Below are 9,076 nucleotides of genomic sequence, written 5' to 3'. Positions count from 1 at the left end.
TATCTAAGAGCAGACAGCCGGCTCTAGTTCTTCCATTCCTGTGAAGTGTCAACTGTCTGAAACCCAGGAGACCGCTGCCTTCCTGCCCCCTCAGCAGCAGACTGACCGCTGAGGGAAAGGGCTTGCACATCTGCCTCCAGGTGACAAAACCAGACTTGGTGACAGCCCCACCGGCCCTCCTCCATGCCTGCAAGATGGGCTGCTTGCAGTTTTTCCTCCCTCATAGCTCTGTGAAAGATTTAGCTTCTGACTGTGACCTCAGACACACAGTCATGACAGAAAGAACACGTAGCAGCTGCTGACTGAAAGCTTCTTAATGCATTTTGGGCACTTTTTCTACAAGTCCTTAAGGAAGAAACATGAAGAAAAATGCTAGAATCGAGCTTTGCCACATTTGCCTTTTTGTATTCTTTCCTGATAGTCCTAAAGCCTTCACCAGAAATGAAGGCTGTATGTTGGCAAATATTTTCATGTGAATTTGATGCTTCGATAATAGAGATTGATAGCCTTTATTGCTGTGTCTAATTGGCCTGAGTTCTCCCTGAACCTCTCTAAGCAAGTTTCTGAACTTCAGCCCAGAGAACACGGTGGTGATGGTGGAGGAGCAGCTCATGCTCCAGCCCCATTCCCACTCGGGTCTTCTGCTGAGGCTCTCAACAGAGAGACACCTCTGTGTAGCTTGGGACTGGGGGGATGCTTTTGATGCAACAATTTGTGGTAACACCCAAATTGGCTTCTCACAAACAGTTGAAGGCCATCGAGTACTGTTGGTCGAGCTTCACCAGCATTCAGGAACTAAGAATTTCAAAACCAAAGATGAATTATTTGGAGAGGAAAACGTACTGAGAGAACTTTGTTATGAAAAGCAGCTTCCAAACAAAAGCACTGGAGTAAAGCCTTCACCTGTGGAAGCCCCTAAGAACTACTGAAATATCTCTGTTGAGTTTCAGTCATTCCTTATGTAAGGCCCGTACTCAACAGTTGCATTATAAATTCCTGAAGTGTTTATATTCCACATACTAATAAGATATACTTGGAAGTTAAATAAAAAGCCTGTAATTACAAGTTTCAAATAGTTCCACAGAGACACAACTTCTGGGGAAGAGATGCCTAGAGCACTGGCTTCCTACCACGCATCTTCCGTGGCAAATGCCAGCCCTTGAGAGAAAACCACATGAAAGTCGACTTCTGCTACCTGGGAAACTTCCAGAACTTTTTCCATTTGGGATCTCAGATGCTATTTGAGCAATTTCTTATAGCACAATAGTAAATTTAAGGAGATGAACACTGAGGAATACTCAAAAGCAATTTAATTTTTTTAATACTAACATTAACCAACAATTAAATATCAAGTTATTTGCTGAAACCTCTTCACGAGAAGTTTCCATGACTGGCTGTGAACAGAAGGCTTCACCTTACAATGCTTATTTGCTCCTTCCCAGTTACCTACGTACTCCATTAGTCTCCAGTTTGGGTACCTTAGGCATCTTACATGCTCAGACTCCGGCAGAAAACCGAAATAGATCCAAGACTGTCCTGATGCAATCTGCCATTCAGCTGGCTGCTAAAGGACAATCCGAAGCCTCTTCTCCTTGTCTCGGACTGAAATAAGCATAAGTGACCTACAGCAGAAAAGGGCTGCATGTGATACACGTTGCTGTAGATTTGATTTATGCTATTTTTAAACAGCATCCCAAGCAATAGGAACCCGCCGGGGGGATTTCTGCACCGTCAGGACATTGTTCCTGACCTTCAGCCCCAGGCAGCATTTGCTCGCCTCGATCCCACCTCCGGCTCGCCCCCCTCAGGGCTCAGAGGCAGCAGCCCCCGTGCTGGCGGTGCGGGACCCTAAGAGCAGGGACGGGGCGGCCTCTGCTGGGCGGTGTGAGGCCCAGGGCCCAGCACAGGGCGGGCAGGGTGCGGTAACCACCGGTGTAAACGCTCCGGAGGAGCCCAATGAATTAAGATTTCCATGAATTAAGATTCCCATGAATGTATCCCATTGGGCGACTTTGTCCATCAGCCTTTTTTTAGAAGGTGATTGCTCTCCTGAGTAACATCAGGGCTTTTTGTGCGCTTACTATTCCTATTATTTACCTTAAACACCGAACTAAGAGAAAAACTCTGCAGATAAAGTTTGTGTTACTTTAACGAGTGCTATTGTAGGCCAAGCCCTTAACTTTTTATCAGAACAGCATCTGAATCACTGCACAACCTCAGGCTACACCGACCCGTCACAGCAGGGCGCTCCCAGGAAGCTCAGTGCCTTACCGACAAGAAGGGACAAGAAACAGAGATACCGAGAAGTGGCGTAGGTGGGATCAGCAGCAGACCCGTCACGAAAGTCTCCCTCTGCCAGCCTGCCTGCAGGATCACACCGTTTGCTACCGAAATGCCACACTGTGGAAATGATGAGTGCCACTAGACTACAGCCCAGCAACTGCCTCGCAGCAAAGCGTGGATGTCAGCTACCAGTCTGCTGGAACAAATGAGAACACCGAGTAAATCTTCCTCTTTATCCCTTTTTCCCTAGGCTAGGGAAACCACAGGAGTCTGGAAAAACAATAATCTAAAACCGGATACTCCTTATGGGACTAGTGAGCAGTATCTGATGTCTACATCAAAATAACTTCGAGGGGATGGCAGTGTCTATGGCTGATGTAGAAGCGCTCCTACCCTAGCTCAAATTCCCTGCAGGGAAGTGCAACACTGCACTAGCGTCTTTTCCTGTGCTGCACAGAAACCGATCTTCTGCCAAACCCTGGCTGACTGGTAAAAGCAAAATTAAGTATTTATGAGACAGACATATCGGATGTGTGCTCTGCCACTCGTTCATTAGCACAGACACTGCGGAGGGGACAGGTTACAGTCACAGGGCCTGTTACTGCTGCCACCCCAGAGGCAGCAGGCTTTGTGTGGGCAAAACGAGGAGTTTTGGGGAACCCAGTTTTCCACCCACATAGCATAACCCAACTTTCCAATTTTTCCTAATCCATAGAGAGTAACATCATCTTGTTCATAACAAAAGTAGGCATTTGTGATGATGGAGTCAGAATTTGGTATCTTTCTTCATCACCTGGTGTCAAGTTGCAATTACATCTCTTCTCTCTTTCTTCCCTAGTGAAACCTTTGCAAAATTTGTCCAAGTAGTGAGAAGAAAGAAGCTACAAACTTGGAAAAGGAATTCTAAAACATTGCTCTTCCCTTTATACTGCAAGCAACCTTTGAGCCTACAGTGGAAACCTTTACAGCCCTGATGAACAAAATGTGAATGACTAGGTTTAACATTTGTGGGACAAAGGTAACAGTTCTGTGTCTAACTTCAGAAGGATGGCTTCAGAGGTACAGCCTGGATTGAGACAGTGATCTGTACCACCAAGATTACTAAGAAATCCTGTTTGCAAACCAGTTCCCATTACACCACCCCTGGGGTCACCCCCGCCTCTGAACGTCCCCTTGTTTAGTCGGTCACTGCCAGGCCCAAGCCATTTGAGGGGTTTGTGAAGCATTTTTACACAGGAATACTGAAAACAGTAGGACAGACATGGACACCACAATAACCTGGTGAAACCATTTGGCCTGCAATTATCAGAGGTCACAAAAGACGAGATCAGAGTGCTGACCTTAAAATCCACAGCTACATACTATGTTAACCTAGTAGGTGCCCAGCAAGAGCTGTGCAAACCCACATGACTCTGCAGTGAAAGAGGTATGGATGTAATGGATGAAAAAAGGGCTTGGACTCACCCACGTGTGTTTGCAGATCTGTGGCCCTGCCTCACATCAGGAGCGTGGCACCTGTCTCACTGCACGGTGAGGGTGACTGGACAATCCAACCGCTGCAGCCCCAGCAAAGCATGCACAGGAGTATGCCTTTGGGCTGAATCTGAAATCAGACTGCACAGTACCACCAGGAAGCATTTGGGTAATAAATTCTGCGGACATTTGAAAATGCACCAGGGCTTGTCTACAAAGGAAAGCTATACTGGCATACAAAAAGCCTTGAAGCTGAACTAATACCAGAGATGGATGCAGTCTCACCACAGACTACCCTCTTCCTGTTTATTTCCTGTTTCTGTGAGAAGAATTTGAGCCACCAAGAAGAAAAACAGAAATACAAGAACATTAAGTATGAATCACAAATAATAAAAAGGCAAGAAAACAGATGGCTATGTACCAAATGGTACTAAAAGTTGATAACATCAACTACATTTTTAAGGCTATTTAATACTAAACGCATCATTAAAGAGCATAATACCATTCACCTGCATAATAATTAACCAACTAAATTATTCTGTGGCCAGAAACGATGACTATAATTTAGAAATACATCAGCAAGAGACAGAACTCCACATAAGCAGATGGCATCAGTTCAGGCACTAAGACCAGCAGCTAAAGCAGATTACTGAGCTGCTGCCAGGCATGTCACACCTGCAGAAGCTGACAAAGCTTCCTGAAAGATCTCAGCATGGTGTTAAGGTGCAACGTTACTGCATCGAGTCTCCTCGGCTTCTCCTGAAGGTGCAGATGACGGTAACTCACAGTATGATGACACTCCCAAGGGGCAGCCTGCCTTGCCATGAAGCCTGGGCTAAAAAAGAAAATGGAAACCCCCCTGGGGATGATCAGAGAAGTAGGCAGAAACAGAAGTTACAGAAAGCAAAAATTCCCTATCTGAGGTCAGCATAAGAGATCAGGAATGAAAGAAAACCTCCAAGCTGTGAGAGTGCACTGGGTTCCTTCTCAAGAGGCCCGAAGGGACAAAACACACCTCCGCTGGGTTAGCCCAGCAGCTGAGAGGAAGATAAGCAGCAACTCTTACAACTGTTTGTTCCTCCAGGTACCAAGGGCAGCACATTCAAATGATTACACATTTGTATCTGGGAAAAATCTCAGCATATGAAATACAGCAAAATGATTTTGAGGTCTCTGGGAGCAGGTAGCCACCGAGCAGACCCCCTTTTCTCCAAGAGATGATGAACAGAAAATCAAGAAGAAAAACGCACTGAGTGGCCACCTTGCAACAGCGTCAATGCAGCAACTAGAGGTCTCATACCTACTCAAAAGAACAAAGAAAAATAGTCCAAGGATTGAACATGGAAGTCAAGGTGCAGAGCATAAATTAATACAAAATTTGAAGCAGGGAGAGAAATTAGGCCTGTGTAAACCAGCCAGCTGCCATTGATAGTACATGCAAGAGTCTCAGAGTTACATGAATACAACACGAGCAACTTGCTGAGCTTCCAGCACTCCAGAGAACCTGTCAGAGTTCATTTAGATATGGGATTTGCTCTCCAAAATAGACCCCATTGAAGGGGCAAGATGGAACTCATGATGATCATTGACTTGTCCCGTAACTTCCAATATGATGATGAATGGACATTTGGTTCCACAGCAGGATATGCACAAACCTAACTCCTACAATTAAATATATCTAGGATATTAGATTGGGATTGGAGCTGTGGATCAGGAATCATGAGGTGTGTCAAACACACAGGTTGTAGGGTAAACAGATGGGCATTTGTTAAGAAGCCCAAAAGGTGGAAATGAACAGCGCTGTGCCAGAGCAAGTCAGCACAGACTTGCTTGGTTTGGAAGAACACAGCAACTGCATCGCAAAACAAATCAGTGGCTGCACGTGGATGCTGTGGGAAAATTTAACAGCACAAGTCCGCAACGGGGGGGGGGGAGGGGGTGTCAGGCTGGGTGTTAGGAAAAGGTTCTTCACTAAGAGGTGGTCAGGCACTGGGACGGGCTCCCCAGGGCAGTGGTGATGGCCCTGAGCCCGGGGAAGTTCAAGAAGTGTTTGGACAATGCTCTCAGACATACAGATTAATTTTTTGGTGGTCCTGTGAAGAGACAGGAGGTGAACTCAGTGATCTGTGGGGGTCCTTTCCAATTCAAGATATTTTATGATTCTATGACTTTGTAAAATTTAAGTGAGCAATTGTGAAAAGCCTTCTACTTGCACTCAGTTAGATGGTGTGCTAACATTGTGAAATAGTTAACGTAGCTCCCAGTGCAGATCTTAATTTAATACTTACTTTGTAAGTATTGAGATTCAGAAAAGCATTTTTCACTTTTCTAACATAATCATGTAGCCTCGTACCCTTTTTTAGTCATGCTGGTAGAGAACCTTTCCACTTCACAGCAGCAGATCCTACTGAGACACTGACATTTAAAAAGCATGTTATGAGAAAGGAAAAAAAGCCCATCTTCTATTTTTCTATTTCAAATGTCTTTGATTAAAAGTAGTCATGCCAATTGATACAAGGTATGAATTCTATCTGTACCTTACCCCAAGCAGAGATGATGATTCTTGTTTCTTGTAATTCACACAAGCATATGGCACCCACACATCATGTTAGTTCACACTAACATAATCACCACTAAAAAGATGGCTCAAATGGGTTTAACCTGATTATAAATTATTTTCCTTCGTTATAAAGATAACTCCACAAAAATAATTCATGTTTTATCTAGAAAAATAATTCTCCCTTTCAAATCAGTATTACAACACGCCAGTAGATGGCACTGCTCGAATTCAATCTGAATCTGCAGTTTCCTCCAAACTTCGCCAAGAAGGGGCAGTTCAGGCTCACCGGGAAAGAGTGGCTCATGCATGACATGAATCAGCAATGATTAAAAAACATGTGTTACTTGCTGTCTAATAGGAGTGTTTCTATGTCAGTGCTCTAGCAAGAGCTAAACTATGGGTCAAATATGTTAACAAAAAGCTTGGTGTAATGTGACAGGTATACCCACCCATTCAAGTGGTTTAATTTCTCAAATTAACGTTTTTGCCTCTACTAATGACATCATGTAAGAGAACCTACTGGCTACTTCTCTTGGGTCTCATACCTTCAGCTTGCACAAGAAACGTCTGCAGCAACAGCTACACTAATTCAGAAGTGTTCAATTAAAAGGCTGTTCTGGAAACTGTTCCAGCAATTGCACAAACAAAATGCATGAACTTTGTGTAAAGAAAAGGCTTTATACGTAACTAAAAACGTGTGTATACGCAATCACTACATAGGTTTATATACATACATTACACATAGGAGATTCATTCCATCGTTAACCCTCTGACAAAGCAGACTCAGCCTAAGAACTTCAGTGTGCAACACTCATGCATTTACTTAGTTGACAGAACACGTTGCTTACTCTGAACTGCACAAATATTATCCACATAGTTTTCAACATATTTTCAGATACCAGAACTCCTTCGAATCCAGACATAATTTACAAAGCCAGACTGCCAATACACTAAAACCAGTGTCCAATATCCACAGTTCTCACAAATTATATTCTCCACAAAATACAATTTTAATGAGTATCTTGTTTTAATGTAGGCCTTAAGAGCCATCCCACGACCACTCAGATATCACAAAGAAGCATTTAAAAAACACGCACGTTTAAGTTTATGAACCTGAACCTGCTATTAACTTATTAATGACACTACCTGATTTACATTCGCTTCATGCCTGTTTCTTCGACTGAAGGGGTAGTACCAAGCCGTACAGCAGTATTTCTGTAATCTATATGGACCATCTTTGCATACATCTGTCTTGAAATATATTAAACACATAACAAATGGTAAAATACAAAAGCAATGTGATTTTTCAGAATGGTAGAGTTCAACAAGTTTCAGACTAAACATTTTAAGACAATAGAGAAAGCAGCCTACAAATCTATCACCACTTACTTAAGAACTCAGAATGCACTGTGGAAATGCATTACTTCAACAGCAATTATCAAAATAAATTAGCCAAATACAGAGAGCTACAGGAACACATTTGAAAAACGGTTGAGATTCCCACTCATCATTCTCTTTTCCTTGACCAATACACAACAAGCTTCAAAGTGATGATCAAAATCTTTTTCAAAGTGAGAGAAGTTTGCTGTCCTAGACAGGTAGGCTATCAGTGGTTTGATTGAGTTCACGCTGCCTCACTGCTCTTTCAACATAAGATGCAAGTAACTTCAAGCAGTTAAAAATAATGGTTGCAGATCTGTGCATGTAGACATATACGCATTGCAGATGTGAGATATTTCAAAAACCATCATATAAACATACATCATGTAATACTGTACATATAACAGCTCCTGTACATCAAAAAGCATCATATCAGGACCAGTCATTGATAAAAGACCATAGAATTCAGTTGCCCAGTAAGCTAATTTCAAAGTAATACTTTCAATACCAATGCTACATTCTGCAGGATGAATTTTTCTTTTTTTTTTTTTTTTTAATGGGAATGGGTAGAACCATCTAACTCAGACATCTTGAGAGCACATCTTAACATCTCATCACTCTAAGAGAGCGATTGTCAACAACCCAGCCTCTGCAGATAGTTTCCAATTAATATCATTCTTGCGTCAAGTAGAAAGAAATGTCAATTTTTTCATAGTCAAGAATAGCACACAGCATGTATTTCTTCCACTACACAAAAGGAAGCTTCTAAATCCGATTTGTTACAAGAAGAATATTTGCAGGAGTCAAAGTTAAGAATAACCTCCCTTAGCTTGTTTACAGTGATCTTTAACATGGGAAAGCATTGTGGAAAACTCATATGGAGTTGTCAAAGCTAGCTACTGAGCACACTTTTAGTATGATAGATATGCTACACATGTAAATTAAGACAATTACCTTGAAAATGTTTTATACTGATCCTTTTACTGAAGAAGAAAGATTAACAAAGAAGATAAATATGAAGAACACAAACACAGATTATCAAGAGTTCTGTCATGCAGATGGCAGTTGTGGTGTTAGATTGTCCAAAGAGCAAGAAGACAATGTTGATCATTATTTGATCTTCTATTCATCAACGAAATAGTGTTTTAAGAGGATGACTATTAACTGTGAATATTTTTCTTAATCTCAAAGCAGGTTTTCATACATTACATAATAGTAAAATATAGGCTAGTCTCTATAACACCATTAGATGAATCACCTTTGACAGTGAATAGTATGCATGCAGTGCAATAAAGAAATGTCATCTATCTGTTGGGTCATGAGAAAGATTGGCACACTCGAACCAAATAAGGAAATGAACATTTATTAGAAACTGGTAGT

The sequence above is a fragment of the Aythya fuligula genome, chromosome 8 (genome assembly GCF_009819795.1).
Source record: "Aythya fuligula isolate bAytFul2 chromosome 8, bAytFul2.pri, whole genome shotgun sequence".
Taxonomy (NCBI): Eukaryota; Metazoa; Chordata; class Aves; order Anseriformes; family Anatidae; genus Aythya; species Aythya fuligula.
This window is presented reverse-complemented; position numbering follows the sequence as displayed.